This window comes from Canis lupus, chromosome 29 (genome assembly GCF_048164855.1).
Source record: "Canis lupus baileyi chromosome 29, mCanLup2.hap1, whole genome shotgun sequence".
In the NCBI taxonomy this organism is placed as follows: Eukaryota; Metazoa; Chordata; class Mammalia; order Carnivora; family Canidae; genus Canis; species Canis lupus.
In genome coordinates, this window is record NC_132866.1 from 24,862,548 (window position 1) to 24,884,815 (window position 22,268).

The 22,268-nt window shown below is 38.4% G+C and overlaps 1 long non-coding RNA gene across 5 annotated transcripts; it reads left to right on the forward strand.

Moving 5' to 3' along the window:
- Positions 1–10: 10 nt before the first annotated feature.
- LOC140620918 (uncharacterized) lies at positions 11–21,478 on the forward strand. Of its 5 annotated transcripts, none has more exons than XR_012020677.1 (4): positions 11–3,223; positions 3,535–3,639; positions 15,990–16,080; positions 16,748–18,358. It is a non-coding gene; the product is annotated as an uncharacterized lncRNA (long non-coding RNA). The 5 variants fall into 5 exon arrangements; XR_012020678.1 differs by adding an exon at positions 19,375–21,478 and having other exon boundaries at positions 22–3,639; positions 16,748–17,064; XR_012020680.1 differs by adding an exon at positions 19,445–21,477 and having other exon boundaries at positions 22–3,639; positions 16,748–17,064.
- The last annotated feature ends 790 nt before the right edge of the window (positions 21,479–22,268 follow it).

The window sequence follows — 22,268 nt, forward strand, 5'->3', positions numbered from 1 at the left end:
TCCGCGGGGTTGGGGGCGGGCCGGGCTGAGTTTCTGAATGACTGACGGACGGATTCTGAGGGAACGGCTGAGGGAATGGGGCGGAGGGGCGGCGGCTTCTGAGGGAATGCGGGGGGGCGGGTTCCCTCGCCGACGTTCCAGGCCTCGCCTTCCCCTCCCGGCTTCTTTGTGTTTGTGTGTGAGGGAGGAAGCCCGGGCGTGCCCCGCGGCCCCTCGGGCCTCGCTCGCCGCAGCTAACGTCGCAGTGTCACGCGGCGGGGCCGAAGCCGCGGAGCCGCCCGTGGCTGGCGTTCACGGTCGGCTCAGCTGAGGCGGGGGGAGACTCCGACGTGTCAGACCTTTCCAGGAGGCCCGTGCGGCTGCGCACCTCTCCAGCCTTTGCTGCCGCGAACACTTTTTTTTTTTTTTTTTTTTTTAAGATTTTACTTACTTATTCATGAGAGACGCAGAGACACCGGCAGAGGGAGAAGCAGGCTCCATGCAGGGAGCCCGACTTGGGACTCGATCCCGGGTCCGTCCCCAGGGTCACGCCCTGGGCCGAAGGCGGCGCTAACCGCGGAGCCACCGGGGCTGCCCGAGATTACTTTTAAAAATAAATAAATAAAAGGTTTGAAAAAAAAAGAAATAATCCTCACTTCCTGGTGGCGATGGTCTGTTGCTGTGCAACAACAAAGTTAAGTCAATTGGGCGGAGCCCTGGGTTTGGGGAAAGACGGTTCGTAATTTCTGAGTCACATGGAAGTCGGGGATTTTTAAGGAGCTGGTGTTTTCAACCCTCATAAATGGCCTTTGGAAACGTTGATACGGTCTCTCTACAAACACCTCATAGCACAGAAGTGCCAGGGCCCTGAGGGATTGACTGAGCAGTCGGAAATCGGGAACCTGAAGACAACCGAGTGCAGTGAGGAAGGACGTAAAGCTTGGTGGCAAATTGCCTGGGTCCAAATCCTGACATTATTTTATATGCTTTGTAAAGTAGTGTCTATGCCTGGGCTTCCTCATCTGTAAAATAGGGGGTGATAGTACGTTGACCTCCTGGCAATTGGAGGGTTAAATGAGCATTCGCCACAGACACCGAAAACAAGATATGTAGGAAGCCCTCGATAGTTGTTATTTTATATACACCATGATATTCACCATTCCCTAATTGATAGGAAGGTACGCATCATACAGTTATTTCATCCTTGCACTTATCTCCCCAGATTTTAAAAAAAGATGCTGTACTCCATAAAACCCCACATGATTTAAACCGTAACCAGCAGAAAACTTGGTGCCTCCATATATAATTAATAATATATAGTCCACTTCTCCTAAGTTTTTCAAAAATTACATAGATCAGTCTCAAGGTATTTGCAAAATGAAAGAGAACTCATGATTTTCTGATAAAGCGTTATTCACCTCACCAAGCCCCAGGTCTTAGTCTGTACGTTTATTCCTCCCTTTCCTCATCCATTGGCACCAGTTACACTGAAAAGAGCAGAATGATTTGTCCTGACACTAGAAGCACAATGCAGACTCTGCATATTCGCTATACCTCGGGGCATAAGGTTGGGTTGTTTTTATGATTCTCTAAAATCAGCTGCTCCACAGTCCTTTTATCATGATAGCCCAGGCTTAGAGCTGTGTTTTTGCTGGCTGCATAAAGGAAAACAACATCTTGTCTTGGAAATGTTCTGACTTGCTTATTATGTGAACTGGTATATTAAATGGGATCGTGTTGGCCTGATTTTCAAAGAACTTCAGAATAAGTATTCAGAAAAATTTGTGTTTCAGAAATGTGCGTTTGTTGACCTACATCTCTAACCTCCAATGTTGTTAGAACTGAATGACCTTCCCACATTTAAGTTTGTATTTCACTTACTCCAGAGACAAACCCAAGTGGAAACATACCTTACACCCACAACTTAGTGTAAGGGATCTGGAATATAGCCCCAGAACAGTTTTCATTATACCTTTAGATAAAGCCTAGCAACTATTTCCATGACATTAGGCACCTGAAATCTCTTGGCTTATCAGGAGTTTGTTGTTTGTGACACTGGACGTTGTATGGTACTTGAAACTTCAGGCTGGGAAAAATACTGCCCTAGAAAACCAGAAGGCAAGGACTCCTTACTCTACCATACAGAGCAATTGGAACAATAGAAGTCAATGATAATAGTAATTAATATTAACCTAAGGCAGGCTTTCCCTGTGTGTTTTTTAATTTCTCCAATACCCAAGGCTACTGTTAGCTACTTTGTTATTCATTAGGGAGTGGTAAAATGTTTCTTCCCTTCTTGTCTGTGATTATTGTCAGTGGAATGATGACATAGGCCTAATAATCTTTATGAGGCTTTTTTATTATTTTTTTAATAGCAAGAAGAAAATTGTCTCTTTCTTTCTCCATGCAAACACACACACATGTTTAAGCCACAATTTAAAAGTTCATCTCACTGGATTTACTTATTTTTAAAATTCTTGGCTGTAGCATTATTTTAAAAATCTTAACTGTAATCTCAGGGTGACCTAACTCCCATTCCATTAACTTTTCTGTATTAACACAATTTTTTATATCATATAAATAGAGCTAGCATCCATAGATTATTGCTTAACAATTAAAAATATAAACAGACTTTTTAAAATTTAACTTTTTAAAAACTATTTTATTTATTTGACAGGCAAGGGGAGTGGCAGGCAAGGGAGAGGGAGAAGCAGGTTCTCTGTGGAGCAGGGAGCCGTATGTGGGGCTCAATCCCAGGACTCTGGGATCTTGATCCGAGCCAAAGGCAGACACTTAACTGACCTAGCCACCCGTAAGCTCCTAAATACACATTTTAAAAACCAGGAATAAAATCCCATTGGGTGAGGTATTGTATAAAATCCATATGAATAAGTTGATTTATAATGTCCATTAGGGCAAGTTAAACAAAACTTAATACAAATTTATAACATTCAAGAAAAATCTACTAAATTCTCTTAAGTGGCTTTCAGTATCTTCTGACATTTGTATGTAAGTTGAAAATCGTCTCCTCTATATTTCTTCTGCCATGAATTCAATTATCATAGACCTATCCATGGTAAAGAAGATATATTTTAGTGCTCTGTCATATTATAAATTTCCCTTTGAGTAACTGACAAACTATTTCTATTTCTTTTCTCTATTGCTTAAAGATCTCACATGGAATTTTATAATGTATAATTGATTGACTTGTAGAGACTGTTGAAGACTTTTTTTTTAAATCAAGGTATGACCTTTGTGGGTAAACTGCTTAGTATTCTTTAGTGACATTAAGCAAGAACAGTTTTTATTTTCTACCTCAAGAGGAAAGAGCCCTTGACTTAGCTACTAGGCATGCCTGAGAGGTTGCCTTACTGAGTAGGATGGCTACTTAGAGTGTGAAGATATGGGGAGGGTCAATAGCATTAGTGTGATAAAAACTTGTCCACCACCAAACAACTAGAAAACTTATATGATAACTAATATTGAGGGTAATATATTAAACAAGAACCTAACAAGTTCCTTTTACATGAAGTTCCTGTCCTTTTATTATATTAGATCTGGCATTTTGACAAGTCCATTAGAGACTAGAGAAGCAAGAGCGTCTATGATTCACTGCTGCTACTGGGGTGTGTTCCCTTGGAGAAGAATAGAGTGATTCAGGTTAGATTAATAATGGTGAGGAACGAGGCTGGGTGTATGTGGGAGGGAGGGTCGTGGCAGAGGAGTTAGACTGTGGAATGGTAATGGTAAAAGTATAGCTGAAGGCCACGTCTTTCTCAGATCCTTTATTAACTCAAATGTCACTGCTGCATTCATTTGGAGAAAAAAGCATTAGATGTCAGCAAATCCTTAAGCAACAGAACATGTCTTATAATCATCTTTAACTACCTGAAGTTTGAGAGATAACAACTCCCAAGATAATTCCACAGTATTGAAATCTGTTTGAAGTGCTGGCAAAAAAAAGTCAATGCAATTTTCTACCCTTACCTCTCATTACTGTTTCAGTCTTGAGAGTACAAAAAGCTTTCTTCCTGGTGATGTTTTTTTAGAAAGAAAAGCAAGAATGTCTAATGGTACCAGGAAAATAAGGAGTTAAAGTAACTTTCTACTATATTCTGGGACACTATTGATTTTTTTTCTTCTGTTCTTCTAACCCTTTGGCAAACTTTGATGATAAGTATAGTAGTAGAGAATATCTGTGAATCCGCCTATAACCAGGAATTTTCTGGTCTAGCTCAGGATCTGACTGCTAAATTGAAACTTCATCCCTTGCCCACCACTCTCAAAGGCAACATGAAATGTCTTAGGTTTTCATCATGGGCCTCATGAGCAGTACCAAACCCCCTTGAATGCAGAGCCCCTGACCAAGAGATCTGAATCTCTAGGGAGGATCCATTGGAGAGGCATAATCAAAGATGGGGGAGACGGCTTGAGCAAAGGCATCTCTTCCTTGATCCTCTCTCCTGCAGCTCCAAGACCATCTCATGCCCATGTTCCCCACACTGTGCCTAACTTGTCAGTGACATCGATGTTACCCAGCTCTCCACTCCATCACACCTGTGTGGCCACCGAAAAAATAAGTGTGAAACTTAGTGATGATGCTAGTGACCCTCAACTGACAAATTATATCACTATTTTTTTATAGTGAAAATATGTGTTTCCCATGCATAGGATTCTGGAAAAGAAACATAGAATATAGCTACATTCACCCTGACCCAGTCCTCCAAGACTTCACCCAGCTATTTAAATGTCATTAACATAAAATTAAGACAGATACTTTTCCTTCAACAATGTACACCTTTAACTCAAACTCTTCCCAAACCTCCCACCTCCCAAATTTCCCCTTATGTGCCACATTGGTTATTATTATAGCAGCTATCAAGAACCTACGTTATCTCAGTTATTTTTCACTTTTCCATGTAAGTGACTGGGTCTAAGTCAAATTATCCTTTTCTGGGGATCCCTGGGTGGCTCAGCAGTTTAGCACCTGCCTTCAGCCTAGGGCATAATTCTGGGGTTCCAGGATCGATTCCCACATCAGGCTCCTGCATGGGGCCTGCTTCTCCCTCTGCCTGTGTCTCTGCCTCTCTCTCTCTCTCTGTGCCTCTCATGAATAAATAAATAAAATCTTTTAAAAAATTATCCTTTTCTTAGGGTCATTTACAAACTTTCCTTTTATCTTTTTTTTTTTTTTTTTTTTTTTTAACCAAGAGTAGGTCACTCAGTTGTTTTCCGGTACTCCACAATGCCTGGGAATACTGGCTTAATCTACCTCCATTGCACTGCTTACTTTCTTCCTTACCCTGTGTTATAACTTGTGAATCTATGTCTTTCTATGAATGCTGGATATTGAAAACTCAACCTCTATGTTACCAAAGATCTACTGTGAGTGGAATTCAGATCAAATGCAGGGATAATACTCACCAGCAAACATGATCTTCTCAGACGTTTGAAAGCCTCTCACTGAGCAGATAGCATGCCATGAAACCAAAGAACACAGGTTTGGGTTTTGGAAGGCAGGCAACTAATCACGTCCACATTTGTTAAGCAAATTCCAATGAACTATAGATTATAAGCTGCCCATAGGTTTAAAAAAAAAAAAGCATTACTACAGGTTGCCATTATCTGAAATGCTTTCCTAGCCTAACTCTGAGCCATTGAAATAGGGTATTTTAAACCTGCATATACAAGTTTAAGATTTTTGTAAAGCTGCCAAATCTTTAATATAACAATAATTAACATAAAGCTTGTGCAATTAAGTTGCCCTGAAAGGAATGAGTTTGAATCTTTGGCAAGATTTCCTCTTTTTTAAAAAAAAGCAGCTTCGCCAGTATATATTATCTTCACCCAGAGCTGTTTCCCTTAGGTTTTGCAGGTATGCGAAGCTGACTTTGTTTCATTCCAATAACTGTCTATAGGGATAGCAATTTATTTTCAGTCACAAATTTTCAGGATGAATCAATCCTAACCAAACCAATTTTACCAACCAATATAATCTGCCATGACTATTTCCATTTTTATAATTTGAAAGAATCAGACTTGCTGATCCCCTCAACCTAAATAGAATTCTTCTGTGCTGAGAATGGGATTAAGTTCCCAAAATAAACTCCCAGGAAGAGAATTCATTTCAGAAAAAGAAATTCACAGATATCAAACAGTAGATGTGGTGAGCCAGTACCTGAAGTGACTTGATTTTAAGGAGTGAAAATAGCATATTATTACAGATTTGAAAGACTACAGCTTAGAGTTATATGGACTAATGAGAGTACAAATCTCTCTCTACTTATGGTGGAGTTACATCCTGATAAATCCATTGTAATGTGAAAATATCATTAAGTCAAAAATACATTTAATACATCTAACCTACCAAAAATCTCCCTTAGCCTAGCCTACCTTAAATGTGCTCAGAACACTTACATTAGCCTACAGTTGGCCAAAATCATTTACTTCATTATAAAGTGTTGGATATCTCATCTAATTTATTGAATAGTGTACTGAAAGGGAAAAACAGAATGGTTGTATGAGTACAGAACAGTTTTAAGTGTATAGGTTATTTACCCTCGTGACTACATGGCTGACTAGGAGCTGTGGCTCCCCACCACTGCTTAGCATCACAAGAAAGTAGAGATCAAAATTCAAAATTTGACATGGTTTCTACTGAATGCATATCACTTTTGCACCATCGTAAAGTTGAGAATTCATAAGTTGGACCATCATAAGTCTGTACTAAAAAGCTAAAATTGAGTATTTGCATACTATTTAGCAGCTCTGAAGGCAAGCTTTATAAACCCATCAATAACTGCTCAAGCTAAGATTATAGGAAGCTTTCCTGGATCACTACCTTCATAACTGAACCCATCCTCAAGAGTTCAAAATTCAGTGCCAAGAATTCTGTAGGAGAGGAAAGAATGAGAAGGAAAAGGAAGGAGGAAGACATCTTTACTATATGTTTCTTGCCCTAAGAAAGAATAAAAGTCTTGTATTTAAAACACTATTTTTTTAAAGATTTTATTTATTTATTCATGAGAAGCAGAGAGGGGGGCGGGCAGAGACACAGGCAGAGGGAAAAGCAGGCTTCCTGCAAGGAGCCCGATGTGGGACTCGATTCTGAATCCTGGGATCATGCCCTGAGCCGAAGGCAGACGCTCAACTGCTGAGCCACCCAGGTGTCCCAAAACACTATTTTTTATAACAGATTATTGATTACTAGGCTTGCCTATGCCATAATACAAGTTATTTTATGATTTAACCTGGGTTTTGAGGTTCAAATAGCAGATCAAATACCAAGAAACCTGGGTACATTGATTGGGGCTATCTTCTGAGAAAGTCCTGATTTCTTCCTTAATGAGAAATGCATACCTCATGTTCTTTAAGATCTTTGATACAATCGAATAAAAAGAGTTATGAAAGTTCAATATTTAATGATTAATAAACATGTAAACATGCATTGTAGATATGCCTATATTTTCTTAGGACTGATGCAATATTATAATAATTGGGTTAAAACTGATTATATCTTGTAAATTAGATAACCCAATTTTACAGTAGGTAAAATTTTAAATGAGTAAGGCCGTAAAGCCACAGACCTTACTTCAGTTTTCTTTAGCATTCCAAACCTTTTCTTTGTTGAGTTTCTTTGTTGTGTGCAGTGAATTGGGGATTAAATGGGCTGTGGTCACAAATTGTGAAGGTGAGGTTGCTTAAACATGACATAATCATGGGTTATCAGTTTAAATTGGGGAAAATGGGAAAGTCATTTAGGATTTTTGTTTGAATACAAATTTAGGTGAATACAAATGATACACATTGATGTTTACAACTGTTTTTCTCTGATTCATTCATTCTGCTGGAAGTATGGCTGTAGCAAGGGATAGGACTGAATCAGAGCAGCTGAGTTCTTTACTGACCCTACTACTAACAACTAAGGTGCTTTGTGACTTTGGCAGATTCAACTAAATTCTATGGTCTCAGTTTTCTCATCTATGAATTGTGGAGAGACGAGTGATCTTTCCAAGCTCTGAGTTTTTCTAATTCAAGTTTGGGTGCATTTTGGTACACCTGACATTACCAGTTCCCACTACTTCTCAGTTCACAGAAAATTAAAATTACAGATAAAATTCCCAATAGAAACAATCATTAAAACTGACACTATGGAAGATGTTCGAGGTGCTAAAGATGGAAAAGTAAATATATTTTTTTAGGAGTTTACAAAGACAAATTAGGCACATCAGCATTTATCACATAGATTCAATCAGTATGAGCCCTGAGAAAATTTGCTATGTGGAGGATTTTTTTTCTTCAATGACCTTTCCTTCCTCTCAGCAGCCTTCCCATATCATCAGAGTCCCAATCTCCCAAGCCCTGGGCCTCAGGCTAACTCCCACTACCTGCCACTGCCATTGCAGAACATACTCCTGGTTAGTCTGCCTACTTGTACTATCATCTTCTGGGACCCATGCCCTTGCTTTTATTAATGTTTCTTGCTTACCGTAGGTGCTCAATAAGTGTGTTTTGAATGAATTCAAATTTAAAGACAAATGATTAATTTTAAGAATGTTTAAGGATAAATGATTTAAGGATAAATGATTAATTATTTAAGGATAAATAAGGATAAGTGATTAAGGTTAAATTTAAGGATAAATGATTATTTAATCCATAATGCAAAAGGTTATGAAAGTTCAAGATTTAATGAAAATCCCAAAGTGAGGAGAGAAAGTTATAATGTAGCAGCCTAATAGAGCAAGGGATGGGGAAATATTAACAGTAGGCAGAATTTTCACTGTGCCCTTTAAATTACTACTGGGGTGGTTACCAGAAAGACCAAGCCGTGACTAGAAGCTTGGAATGTTCAGACACCTCCTCCCCAACCACTTCTCTAGAGAGGGGAGAGGGGTTAGAAGCAGAGTTAATAATTGATCATGTCGATGTGAGGAAGCCTCCCTAAAATCCCAATGGTATGGGTAAAAATCCCAATGGTTTGGGTAAAATCCCAAAGAGTTTCCAGGTTGGTGAGCACAACCATGTTACCAGGAGGATGACACATCCCAACTCCACAGGAACAGAAACTCCTGTGCTTAGGACTCTCCCAGACCTTGCCCTATGCATCTTTTCATCTGGATATTCATCTCATTTGTATCCTATATCATATCCTTTAATAAACTGGTAAAGTGGGGCATCACCAGTTGGCTGGCTCAAGTGGTTGAGCATCTGACTCATGATGTCAGCTCAGATCATGATCTCAGGGTCATGAGATTGAGCCCTGTGTTGAGCTCTTCACTCAGCTCAGAGTCTGCTTGAGATTCTGTCCTTTTGCCCCTCCCCCTGCTCATGCTGTCTCTTTCAAATAAATAAAATCTTAAAAATATATATAATAATAAATGGACTGGTAAACACAAGTGTTTCCCTGAGTTCTGTGAGCTGCTCTAGCAGATAGTTGAATCCAAGGGGGAGGAGGTCACAGGTACCTCTGATTTGTAGCCAAGTTGGACAGAAGTTGTGGATAACCTGGGGACCGACTACTTGCCTAAAGGAGACACACAGGAGACAAGTTCGGTTTTTTTCCTAACATACATATTATCTAGCAATTCCGCTTCATGGTATATACCCCAAAGAATTGGAAGGAGGGACTCAAACAGATATTTATATACCAATATTCACAGCAATGTTATTCATAATAACCAAAAGGTGGAAATGACCCAAATAACTATCAGCAGATGAATGGATTAACAAAATGTGGTATATGGATACAATGGAATATTATCCAACCTTAAAATATTATGCTAAGTGAAATAAGCCAGGCACAAATCACTCACACCTTTCCAGCTTCATCTGTGCCACTTTTCAGCACACACCCTGCACACAAGCCTTCTCTAATTATGTACTTGTGGTTACCAAAACAGGCCAGACTCCTCTCCTGATCATCTTGCTTGGTTTTTCTGCCTGGAAGACATAGGCACATATGTGTATGTGCAGACACACAAATACACCTTCAGAGGCCTAATTCCTATTTCCACCTCAAGACTAGGATCAAGGGTCAAAATCCCCACCTGCTCTCACCTCCTTCCCAGTGGCCCACATTCTCCTTTTATTCTCCTCCTCACTCTAGTCTGCTAGCTAGTTAAATGCCCTTCTTCTTTCACTGTCCCCTGTAGCTGTGAAATAATACATATTTTACCATGAGTTATTCGAGAATAGGAACTACATCTTTGATTTCTGTATCCCCAGCATCTGCACAAAAAGCTTAGCAGGTTTTTGGGGTTTAATTGGGAGATAAAGTGCTAAGGGCACAGGAAAAGTCCTCAGGAAATTCTGAGAAGGTTGAGTCAAAGAAGGTTTCATGGGGAAAAAGATGGTATTTGAGCTGTATTTCATTGTTTTCACAACAATCTTGACAGAATCTTTCTTTTTGCTTTTCAGTCAACATCTTTTTATTTATTTATTTATTTATTTATTTATTTATTTATTTATCTATTAATTAATTAATTTATTTATTTGAGAGAGGGAGCATGAGCAGAGGGAGAAGGAGAAGCAGACTCCTTGCTGAATGCAAAGCCTGACTTGGGGCTCAATCCCAGAACTCTGCGATCATGACCTGAGCTGAAATCAAGAGTCGGACACTTTAATCAGGTTTAGCATTTCTCAGTTAGAAATCAGACACTTAATTGAATGAGACACCCAGCTGCCACAACATTTTTTTTGTTTTGTTTTACAACTAATTCTGTCATATATTCTACAAGTATAAGACCCTGATTATAGGACACAGATATGCCTTGGGTATTCTTGAAGCCAAGAATATGGAGGATAACTCGTGTTTAGAAGTAGTTCTAGGGATCCCTGGGTGGCGCAGCGGTTTGGCGCCTGCCTTTGGCCCAGGGCGCGATCCTGGAGACCCGGGATCGAGTCCCACGTCGGGCTCCCGGTGCATGGAGCCTGCTTCTCCCTCTGCCTATGTCTCTGCCTCTCTCTCTCTCTCTCTCTGTGACTATCATAAATAAATAAAAATTAAAAAAAAAAAAAAAAAAAAAAAAAAAAAAAAAGAAGTAGTTCTAGACACTCTAGCATTTACCGAGTAACCAATTCGCCCAGGTTAGGTTCCCAAACCCTGTTTCTTCAACCAAACCTTTTAATTTATTCCCAGATGCTTTGCTCATTTATCATGCCAAGCTGCTTGAAGGGCAAGAATTAATATGAGAAGCTGAACTGTTAATTCAAGAAATATTTGAGGGACAACTACTCTAAGATAAAAGCATGAACTACCTGAAGGTTACTTCTGTCTTGAGAATTTACCAGCTGCTGGAAAGAGTCAGGAATCAAATCACACAAATATTTTAGAAAATAGAATTGTTTAGTTAACATCTGTTCTCTTTGTAGGCTTGCTTAGATCTGATCCAGTTGATCTGATCCAGTTATTCTGGAATATCTGTATGTGGGGAAAAGCTTAATCATCAGATGCTAGCTGTATGGCTATGTCTACAGGGATCCAGAGAGTCTGAGGACATTTCTTATTGTAAGCTCATTGACAGGCTTACAAAATATAATGGGTTGTTATATTCTACTCCTGTTGCTGTATGCCAGGTTATAAAGAAGGAAGTATAGGGAAGCAGTTAAAAGAATAGACAGAGGAGTCAGATATACCTGGATCTAAATCTCAACTCTGCCTTTTAGAGGGATAGTAATGATAATCTCACTAAAAGTGTTTCTTCATTTATCAAATGCGGTAATATCTACTCTATTAAATATGATGATGCAGATAAGGTGTTTAATATGGAACTTGCCGGATAGTAACTCTCCACATAATGGTGAAGATGGTAGTGCTGGGTGGTGATTATGTTAAAACTAAAGATGGAGACAAGTGGCAGGGGCAGTATAATAGAGCTGCTTGATTAGAGAACTTTTCTCAGTCTCTTTCATTTAGCCAGATTTTCTCAATTGTGCTCCAATAGAACAATGGTGTTCTGTGAGCTGGTTCAAGGTGTTTTACAAGTAAAATTGAAAGTAGGTGATCTTTTCTAAATTTACTGAAAAAAATTAAAATAAGAAATAGTATGCTTCCAGGGCCCTTGGGTGGCTCAGTTGATTAAGCATCTGCCCTCAGCTCAGAGCATGATCCCAGGGTCCTGAGATCAAGACCTGTATCAGGTTCTTTTCTCTGTGGGGAGTCCGCTTCTCCCTCTCTCACTGTGCTCTCATTCTCTCTCTCACTCTCATGCTCTCTCTTTCAAATAAATAAGTTAAATCTTTAAAAAAAAAAAAAAGAAAAGAAATAGGATAGTTCCAATTACAATTTTTTCTACATACTCTTCTTAACACTTCTGTGTCTGCTAGTGGACTACATAGCAAATGAACATTAAGAAACATCAGTGGGACTCATGGGTGGCTCAGTGGTTGAGCATCTGCCTTTGGCTCAGGGCGTGATCCCACAGTCCCGGGATCAAGTCCCACATCGGGCTCCCTGCATGGAACCTGCTTTTCTCTCTGTCTATGTCTCTCTCTCTCTCTGTCTCTCATGAATAAATAAATAACATATTTTTTTAAAAAAAGAAACATCAGTAAACTGATTTAAGTGTTTTTTTTTTAACATTCAACAAATATTTTAACATTCAACAAATATTCAACATTCAACTTTAAAAGTTTTGGGGGCTTTTTTTTGTTTGTTTTGTTAAAGACTTTGGTCAGTTTTCTTGCTAGTATTATTGCTCTTATTTCATATGACAAAATGGCTTTATTTTTTCTGTTCTGCCAAGAGCACCATATCATCACCATACATGACCACTAGTAGAAGCACATGGTCTGCTATTACCAGCATCCCATAGTCTAAAGCTTTAGTGTCTTGGATTTTAGGGCACCCTTTAGACTTTACTAAACTATCCATGGAGAATCCCAGTGTTCCTCTCCTAATCCCCTATTATATTAGAAGGAATATTGCCTTAAAAATACAAAAGATGTGGTTTATGTATACAACGGAATATTTCTCAGCCATTAGAAACGACAAATACCCACCATTGCTTCGATGTGGATGGAACTGGAGGATATTATGCTGAGTGAAATAAGTCAATCGGAGAAGGACATTGTATGGTCTCATTCATTTGGGGAATATAAAGGGTAGTGAAAGGGAATAAAGGGGAAAGAAGAAAAAATGAGTGGGAAATATCAGGGAGGGAGACAGAACATGAGAGACTCCTAACTCTGGGAAACGAACTAGGGGTGGGGGAAGGGGAGGTGGGCAGGGGTGGAGGTGACTGGGTGACAGGTACTGAGGGGGGCACTTGATGGGATGAGCACCGGGTGTTATTCTATATGTTGGCAAATTGAACACCAATAAAAAATAAATTTATTAAAAAATACAGAATTGTTTTTTTAAAACTGAAATCTAAGTTGCTAGACACTTCTTCACTTATGCTACACTCTGTGAATGGATAAGTACATCTGTATCTCTGAGAGTCATTATATATGATGATGTCCTAAAGAGTGAGAGTAAGAAGAATTGGGAACATAGAGGAAACACATCCTGCTTTAGCCTATGCTCTGTACTAGTCATCCCCAAGAAGAGAGAACAGTGCTGTTCAAGGTAGCTGCTCAAGCTTTGGAAAATGAATGACTAAATCTTGACTCATTTTCCTCTCATAAATTCTCTGAGGCTCAGAGTAACTTATCGACGCTTGTTCTTGATAAGTAGGTGAGTCTAGCACATTTCTAGGTGTTGGCTGGTATGACTGATTTCTGAGTACAGCACAAAGCCCATCCGTTGAATAGCCTTGGGCAGTCCTCATCTCTACAATAGGGCCCAGTATTACTTCTTCCATGTTTACCCACTCAATAAGTCTTCCATGTTAATTTGGAGACATGGAAGAAAAGGATTTGGAAATCTCATTCTCCAGACACAAATAAAATGGCTCAAAGAACATGACATGAATTCTGAGACCCAAGTCTAGGCTTCTCCAGATACTTCATACTGCTGAAGGCCTGGATGAACACTTCTGTTTAACTCAGTTTCATTTTTGCAAGTAATGCTTCACATTGAAGGATCATGCACAACAGTTTCATTGTTTGTATTTTTATTAATTTCTTATCTCAAGTGCTGGCTTCATTGTTATGAAGTGAATTGGACACCCTAACAAAAATTAGGAGTAACAATCTTTCTTCCTAAGGCTTCTGTACCCAGACTACAGTTGGATTTATAAGAAAAGCTCGATGGTTAGCCTTAGCTTTAAACAAAGTAAATTTACAATCCCCTTTGAAGAATTTCCTGGAAAACTTTTTCTTATTGTAGATATATAAGCCCTGATATTGCTAAACATACCAGAAATAAATCCTTCAGTCCACAAAATCTTTTTCTATGCTCTATCAACATTGAACTTAAGGAATTAGAATCTTAATATTTTTTATTCCTAAACAAATCAAATCATGAAGTGTATAAGAACAACCAAAATGGGTTTATTACAGGAGTATAATGCTATTTTAGCACTTGATAATCAACATAGTTCACCGTATTGATCGAAAAAAAAATTCATATGACCATCTAAATAGATGGTTAATAAAAAGCATTTGAGAAAGTTAAATACTAATTCATGTTAAATAAAATTGTGGAACATATCAAGTCTGTATTTATAAAACATATAAGCATATAAACAATAACCATTAAAACATATTAACAGTATGTTTGTAAAGCATATAAACTATAAAATACATACAGCTGTATAACATCATCCTAAGAACTCATAGAGCTTAATAAGTAGAGACATAGACAAAGGCTCCTGAATTGAAAGACTACATTTTAAAGATGTTGAGTTCCCTCAAATTGGTATATGGATTTTGTGCAATTTCCATTTTTAAAAATTCATAGTAGATGTTGTGTATGTGTATGGCAGGCTCATTGTAAAGTTTAAGTGGAAATGCAAAGACCCAAAAATGGCCAAGAGGCATTGGGGAAAAAAAAAAAAAAAAAAAGAGGAACTAAAGAAAGAGAACAAGGTATTAACCTCATTGATATCAAGATATCTTGAAGAGCACCTGGGTAGTTCAGTTAGTTAAGAATTTGCCTTCAGCTCAGGTCACGATCCCAGGAATCAAGTCCTGTGTTGTGCTCCCTGCTCAGCAGGAAGTCTGCTTCTCCCTCTCCCTCTGCCGGCTGCTTCCCCTACTCGTGCAGTTTCTCTTTCTCTCTGTCAAATAAATAAATAAAATCTTTAAAAAAAAAAAAAGATATCTTGATATCTAGGCGCTGTGGAATCGAAGCAAAGAGATGGATAATAGTGAAGCATAGTCCAAAATATACTCATGTAGAAGTAGAGACTTGATTTATGATAAAGATAACACTAAGGAGATATGCTAAGAAAGAAGGATCTTTTATTTATTTATTTTTAAAGATTTACTTATTTATTTGAGAGAAGTCAGTGTAGTAGGGGAGCAGAGGGAGAGGAAGTCTGAATCAAATACAGACCAACTGAAGCTCTTACACACTGCTAGTGGGAATGTAAACTCTTGTGAAATACCTAGCATTAGTTACTAAAATTAAATGTGTACATACCCTATAACCTAGCAAGTGCACTTCAAGGTATAGGTCCAGGAGGAACTTTGTGCACATGTGCAACAAAAGATATGTATAAGAAAGTGGTAGCATTTTTCATAATAGTCAAAGTCTGCAACAATTCAAATGTGCTGGCTTTCTGAGGCACATATACTGAAACAATTCAAATGTCAATATATAAATAACATGTAATACAATGGAAGCTGCACAGCATTACACATGACAATATGGATCTTATGATGTTGAGCCAAAGAAGTCATACACAAAAGATTATTATCATGTAATTCCATCCTAATCATTTCAAAAACCCACAGAATTAATTTATGGTACTAAAAGTTCCTGAAAAGTGGAATTGCTATGGGCTGGTGAAGTTCTATTTGTTGCCCCAGATAGTGGTTAGGAAGGTATGTTCGCTTTGTGATTATTCATTAAGCTGTATTATTATAATTTGTGTAACTTTCTGTATGTGTGTATTTTTTTAAAGCAATGAAAACAAAAGACAAGCAGCCCATGAATCAATAACTTTCTCTTCATGCTTCAAGATTTATTCGTTTTTCAAGTTCCAAAGTTTTGAGGTAGCAACAAGCATTTCTACATAGCTATATTATATGTACTCATTGAATATGAAAAATTGTTTATTAATAGTCTTTATTATTTAGAACGCTTCTAAGTTTATAGAAAAATTGAGCAGGAAGTACAAAGTTCCCATATATCCCCCGTTTTCTCTCCCTACCAACCAGTTTCCTCAATGACTGGCATCTTGCATCATTAGTGTGATACATTTGTTATAATTGTAAGCCAGTATTGATACTTATTCTTAAGTGAAGTGCATAGTTTACATTGCAGTTCATTCTTTGTGATGTGCATTCTATGGGTTTTGACAAATGCATAATGACATGTATCTACCTTTATAATAGAATGGATTTTACATGTTATTTTTAATTTAAATTGGTATTTAGTTTATTAGCTTCATACAGTTTCTATAATGATTATTTTTTCCCATTGCTGGTTGATTTTGTCTTTTTTATAACTATAGCTATTTTCCAGAGAGGATATAAATTTCTTTTTATGTTATCAGCCAGTGGTTTAAGTAACATCAAGTTAAGGATTTAGTGCCAAGTACTGGGCAAAAAACATTGCTTCCTAGGTCTGAAATTTCAGAGATAGCCTACCTTGCATTTGTCTATGCCAGTTAGAAGATGTGTCAATATTCCAGCGCAATATTCTATTATTATGTTTCAGGGAGGACCTGCCATGAACCATCAACCCTCAGCCCCCACACTGAGGATCACTGAGTCATGCTCTGAATCAACACAAGACTCAAGACAGGATGTGCAAGTTCTTACTCCTGGTACAGTCATCTCAAAAGGCTTGATATACCTTAATATGTATTAATATGTGAATATCAACCGTATTCAACCTGGAGGTCTGGATGGCAGATTTTCCCTCTGCTCCTCCCCCTGCTTTCCTCAGGGTAGCACCTTAGAAATGACTTAGAAAGGAAGATAACTGTTCTCAACTGCCTTCGTTCATAAAGAAGCAAATAGTGGTGGCTGCTAGTAAGTATTCAGGACTAATGTGGAAAATCTAATGACTGCAATTTGGTCTTAGAGTGAACTTTGTTGGATGTGTGATTATGAGCACCAGATTAGAGATAAACCCACTTTTCAGTCATTGAAAAGAACAACATACCAGGAGTGTTGATTATATATTAGAAGAAGAGAAAGCAGAAACACCAAATGTGTTCAGAAACAACCAAAAAAACCATGTCATATAAACACAATCTGTAAATAGAACTAATGAAATCCAAAGTCAAGAAAAAATCAAAGGCAATTCAAAGTTGTCATGAGGCAGGATGAGTTTACCAACATTTTAAGTGAAATTATATAGAAATTACCACTCGTGTGGTCTCATTATAATACGAATTTTACTAAACCAAAACATTGGAAAGGATTATATTGACATCTAATGATCCTAGGCTTAATGAGCTTTTTCTCCATGGAGAATATTAAAACAACAAGATCATGAGGAATTATTTAGAACTGTAAGAAAAGAAAACCACTTTTTCTTTCTTCTTGATGTTGTTTCAAATTTTTATTTAAATTCCAGTTAGTAAAAAAAAAAATAATAATAAATAAATAAATAAATAAATAAAATCTTTAAAAATAAAATAGCAAATATATAGACTTATCCTTTTCTGAAAATATTCTTACCCAGTGATAAACTGTGATCTTGGAGTTCAGATGTAGCTGAGAAGGTCTGTGAGATACCAAAGGGCTTCTGCCCCTGAGGCTGCATCTGTTTTCTGTCAAACGCTGTTAGCTGCCTTTTAACATACAAAGTTCTCAGGTGTGTTCAGGTAAACAGAGCTGCACAACTATAAACAATGTTAACGGAATGCAGTGTCCATCCATGCAGTTAATGATTTGTGGAATATCCAACTTATGTAAGATTGAACTGTGCACTCACTTTTTCTGTTGTATGGGGGATGTCATTTGTTTTATTAAAAATGAATATGGGGCAGCCTGGTGGCTCAGCGGTTTAGCGCCGCCTTTAGCCCAGGGCCAGATCCTGGAGACCTGGAATCGAGTCCCGCATCAGGTTCCCTGCATGGAGCCTGCTTCTCCCTCTGCCTGTGCCTGTGCCTCTCTCCCTCTCTCTCTCTGTGGATCTTTCATGATTAAATAAATACAATCTTAAAAAAAGAAAAATGAATGTGTTGGGGCACCTGGGTGGCTCAGTTGGCTAAGCATCTGGCTGTTGATTTCATCTCAGGTCTTGATTTTGGGGTTGTGAGTTTGAGCCTCACACTGGGCTCCACGCTGTGTATGGAGCCTACTTAAAAAAAAAAAAAAAGAATGTGTTGTTCTTCTTACATGAAAAGGATTCTTACCCCTGAACTCCAATTTTTTTGGACAATCCTGTGCATTGTATGGGACTCCACTGAGCCTTAACTATACTGTTGCCTAATTTCTTTGCGAGCACCATGCCTGAAGGCAACAAGCTGAATGGTTCTTTTTTTTAATATTCATTTATATCAGAAATATACCAAAATATTTTAATAGAGTTTTTGTCATGTAAATAATTTATTATTATGAGGACTTGTACTGTTTTGTTTAAAAGATTGCAAGAAAGAATATCCTTTAAGTCTCTGGGCCAGGACTTTTAGCAGGAAGGGACCTCCTGTAGCTGGTTTTCACGTCATGCCTCATGTGCTGAGGGAGTTAGTTTACAAACTCTTTCCCATTTATATTTCAGTAAAATTCTCCATTCCAATAGAAAAACCTCTCCCAGGGATGCCAGGAATCTGGGGTGTATAGATTGATACTCAGCATGTAAGGATGGCTGCCTTAGGAATACCAGGTGCTTTCACTGGTTTAAAAAAAAAAATCAAAGGAATCCTTTAAACCTCTTTTGGGAACAAGCATTGAAAAAAAAGATAATTTTTAATTTCTCTGGAAAATGCTCTTTTTCACCGATCTAAACACACTTTGCAACTACCAAATGTCAGCACGATTTGACCAAGCTCCTTACAATGACTGAATATTTCTTATGCATTTCCCTGTGGGCTAGAATGTACCTCCCACAAATAAAATTAAGGAGTGCCTGCATCTTGCCTTTACCTGAAAATGTCTTGGGGTTACAGTTATGACATGTCATCACTCAAAGAGATTAGAGCATCAGACTTAGAATAAGCTGGCAATAGAACCCAAAAAGAAAACATACAAAAATTTACAAGACTGTAAAAACTCTAGGACCAGAAAAGCAAGCAAGATCTTGTCCTTTCAACCCACCTAAGGCAAAATAGAGAGTCATCCCCCATGGGAAAAGCAAATGAAACCTAACTTTGTTTCAAATCTTCATTTCAGAGCCTGATCTCAAGAACTCCTACGTTAAGAATGAAGAGTCTAATCACACTTTATTTTCACCTGTTATCAGGCTCCACAGTGGAAAAGAGCCCAGCTGCTGATATTATCTGTGCATCCAGGAATGGCTGAGGAGGTGGAAACATGCCCACAAGTCCTTTCTCTCGTATCGCTCATGAAACATTGAGAGTCTAACCCAAATTGGAAGCAGTTAAGAAAATACTGGAAGGGAGTGGAAGAAATTGGAAGAATGTTCTAGCTCTTCTGTTGAGGGCTCTAGATGCATCCTATCCCTCCCAATTTAGGGAAAACCAATCTAAATTATCCTTCTCACCTTCCTGCGTATCATCCTCCTCTTCCCTCTGCTTCTCCTCTTGTTTTCTGTGTTACTTCATGACTCCCTTCTGCATTTTACTTTTCTTCCTCATACTTCTTGTGTTCTCTTTTTCCTTATTTCTCATTCCACTCGGAATGAATCTTTTCTCACTACTACAGTGAGACTGATACAGACCAGGGGCTGTAGACACAAACATGAATACAGCATCAGGGACATGGCCGAGAGAAGGGGATGCGGTGGAGGGTGAGGGTAGCAGGACAGGTCTGGGTTTTAGCATGTGGAGGTTGAAGTGCCCACAGGATGTGCATGGAGGTAGATGGTACCAGTTGGGAATACAAATCAGGAGTTTAGGAAAACAGGAAGATTTTTGAATGCCTGTTATATGATAGGTACTGTGTTTGGTGTTGGGAATGGAGTAAAAAAGATAAAACCCAGCCCATTTCTCCAAGGACTTTAAGAAAACAAACAGGTGCATTCAAGTGTTAGTGATGCAGAAAGAGTATGAGCAGGGGCTGAGGAGTTCCAAAGGACAAGTCAAGTGTCCTATGTGGGAAATGAGGTAAGATTGGCTCCTCAGTTTCATTAAACAGACTAACCAGGATGGTGTCCACAGGCATTCAATTTGTAATTGGACCTTGAAGATCTGTTGATACCAAATTGTTCCAGCCAGTCTTGCCCATAGGGTAAGATTAGCTTTTCTGACTTGTATTCTTCTTTCTCTAACTGGACACTGATGTCCAGGAGCAAAACAGTCTCCATCTCTACATGGGGACAGAAAATCTGGGACTACCTGCAAGGCCTCCTGCCCAAGTTGTCACAAGAAGCCTAAACTTTTTAGCTTTATTGTCAGGCTTAACACTATGCTGATTTTGCTAAATAGCCAATGATTGCTGCATTTCTTCCCCTGCATTTCCTAGAACAAGCCTGATGGTATTCTGGGATAGTGTGCAGACTTTAATAAAGCTGGCAGTCTGATGGGCTTTTCTGAGAGCACAAGGAGATAATTGCTGTGAGGATTCTTGGCCGTGTGAGATCTGACAAAATTAACTTTATATTTCAAAATCTCTCCCTAGCTTTTGTGGTAAAATCCCCTTTGACTTATCAGATCTTGAACTAATGGAAATTCCCTCCCACACTACCCTAACTCCCAACCCCATTTGTTTGAGAATCAGAGGAAACTCTCCTGTCTTTCATCAGTCACCCATTTGTATCTCTCTTCTAACCTAAAAAATCCTGAGTCTGATAGGTAAATTAAGGTTTACATAAACAACCTAACTTTCCCAGCTCTTTCTCAGATGTCTGAGTTAACTCAGACAAACCAAAAATGGAAACCCAAAGATCACACACCTGCGGCATTTTTATCCCTTTAAAGGAAAAGTCCCCTTTTGTGTTTTTCCTTTGCCAAGAACACGGCTCTCTAGCCACAGATTACTGCTAAGAACACAGGAAGCCTTGAATGTTGGTATAAGGTTCTATATATAGTTAAGTCAATACGGCTGCAATCAACTCAGATCTCTCTACTCAGTCTAGGATTGTTTTTCCAGATTTTGTGTTTAGATTGTCTACTTCCCTCCAAAATTGCCTATTAAAATGTTGTTTCAATTATGGTAATGTATTATTATTGATGACCTGAACCTTATTTATGATACTCTTCCAAGTTACATGAGATTATTATAAAATAACTATAGTGAAATTAAAGTTGCTTCTTATCAGTTCTGGGAAAAGAGGACTATTGGATTTTTTTTAACAATGTTTCTTTTCTTCCTCTCTCTCTTTTTTAAATTTAAATTCCAGTTAATTAGTATGCAATGTTGTATTAGTTTCACATATATAATATAGTGATTCAACAATTCCATATAATACCTGGTGCTCATCACATCAAGTGCCCTACTTAATCCCAATCTCCTGTTTCTCTCATCCTCCCACTCACCTCCCCTCTGGTCACCATCAGTTTGTTCTATATAGTTAAGAGTCTGTTTCTTGGTTTGCCTTCCCCCCTCTCTCTCTTTTTCCCCTTGGCTCATTTGTTTCTTAAATTCCATATGTCAGTGAAATCATATGACATTTGTCTTTCTTTGACTGACTTATTTCACTTAGCACTATACTCTTTAGCTCCATCCATGTAATTGCAAATGGCAATCTTTCATTCTTTTTTTATGGCTCAGTAATATTCCTGTGTGTGTGTGTGTGTGTGTGTGTGAGTGAGAGAGAGAGAGAGAGAGAGAGATATCTTTATTCATTCATTCATCAGGCAATAGACACTTGGGCTGTTTCCATAATTTGGCTATTGTAGATAATGCTGCTATAAACATTGGGGTGCATGTGTCCCTTTGAACTAGAATTTTTTTATTCATTGGGTAATACCTGGTAGTGCAATTGCTGGACCTTAGGTAGCTCTATTTTTAACTTTTTGAGGAACCCGCACACTGTTTTCTACTGGCTGCCCCAATTTGCATTCCCACCAGCAGTGCAAGAGGTTTCCTCTTTCTCTACATCCTCACCAACACTTGTTGAATGAATCTTTCTGTTGCTGATTTTAGCTATTTTGTGTGAGATTCAT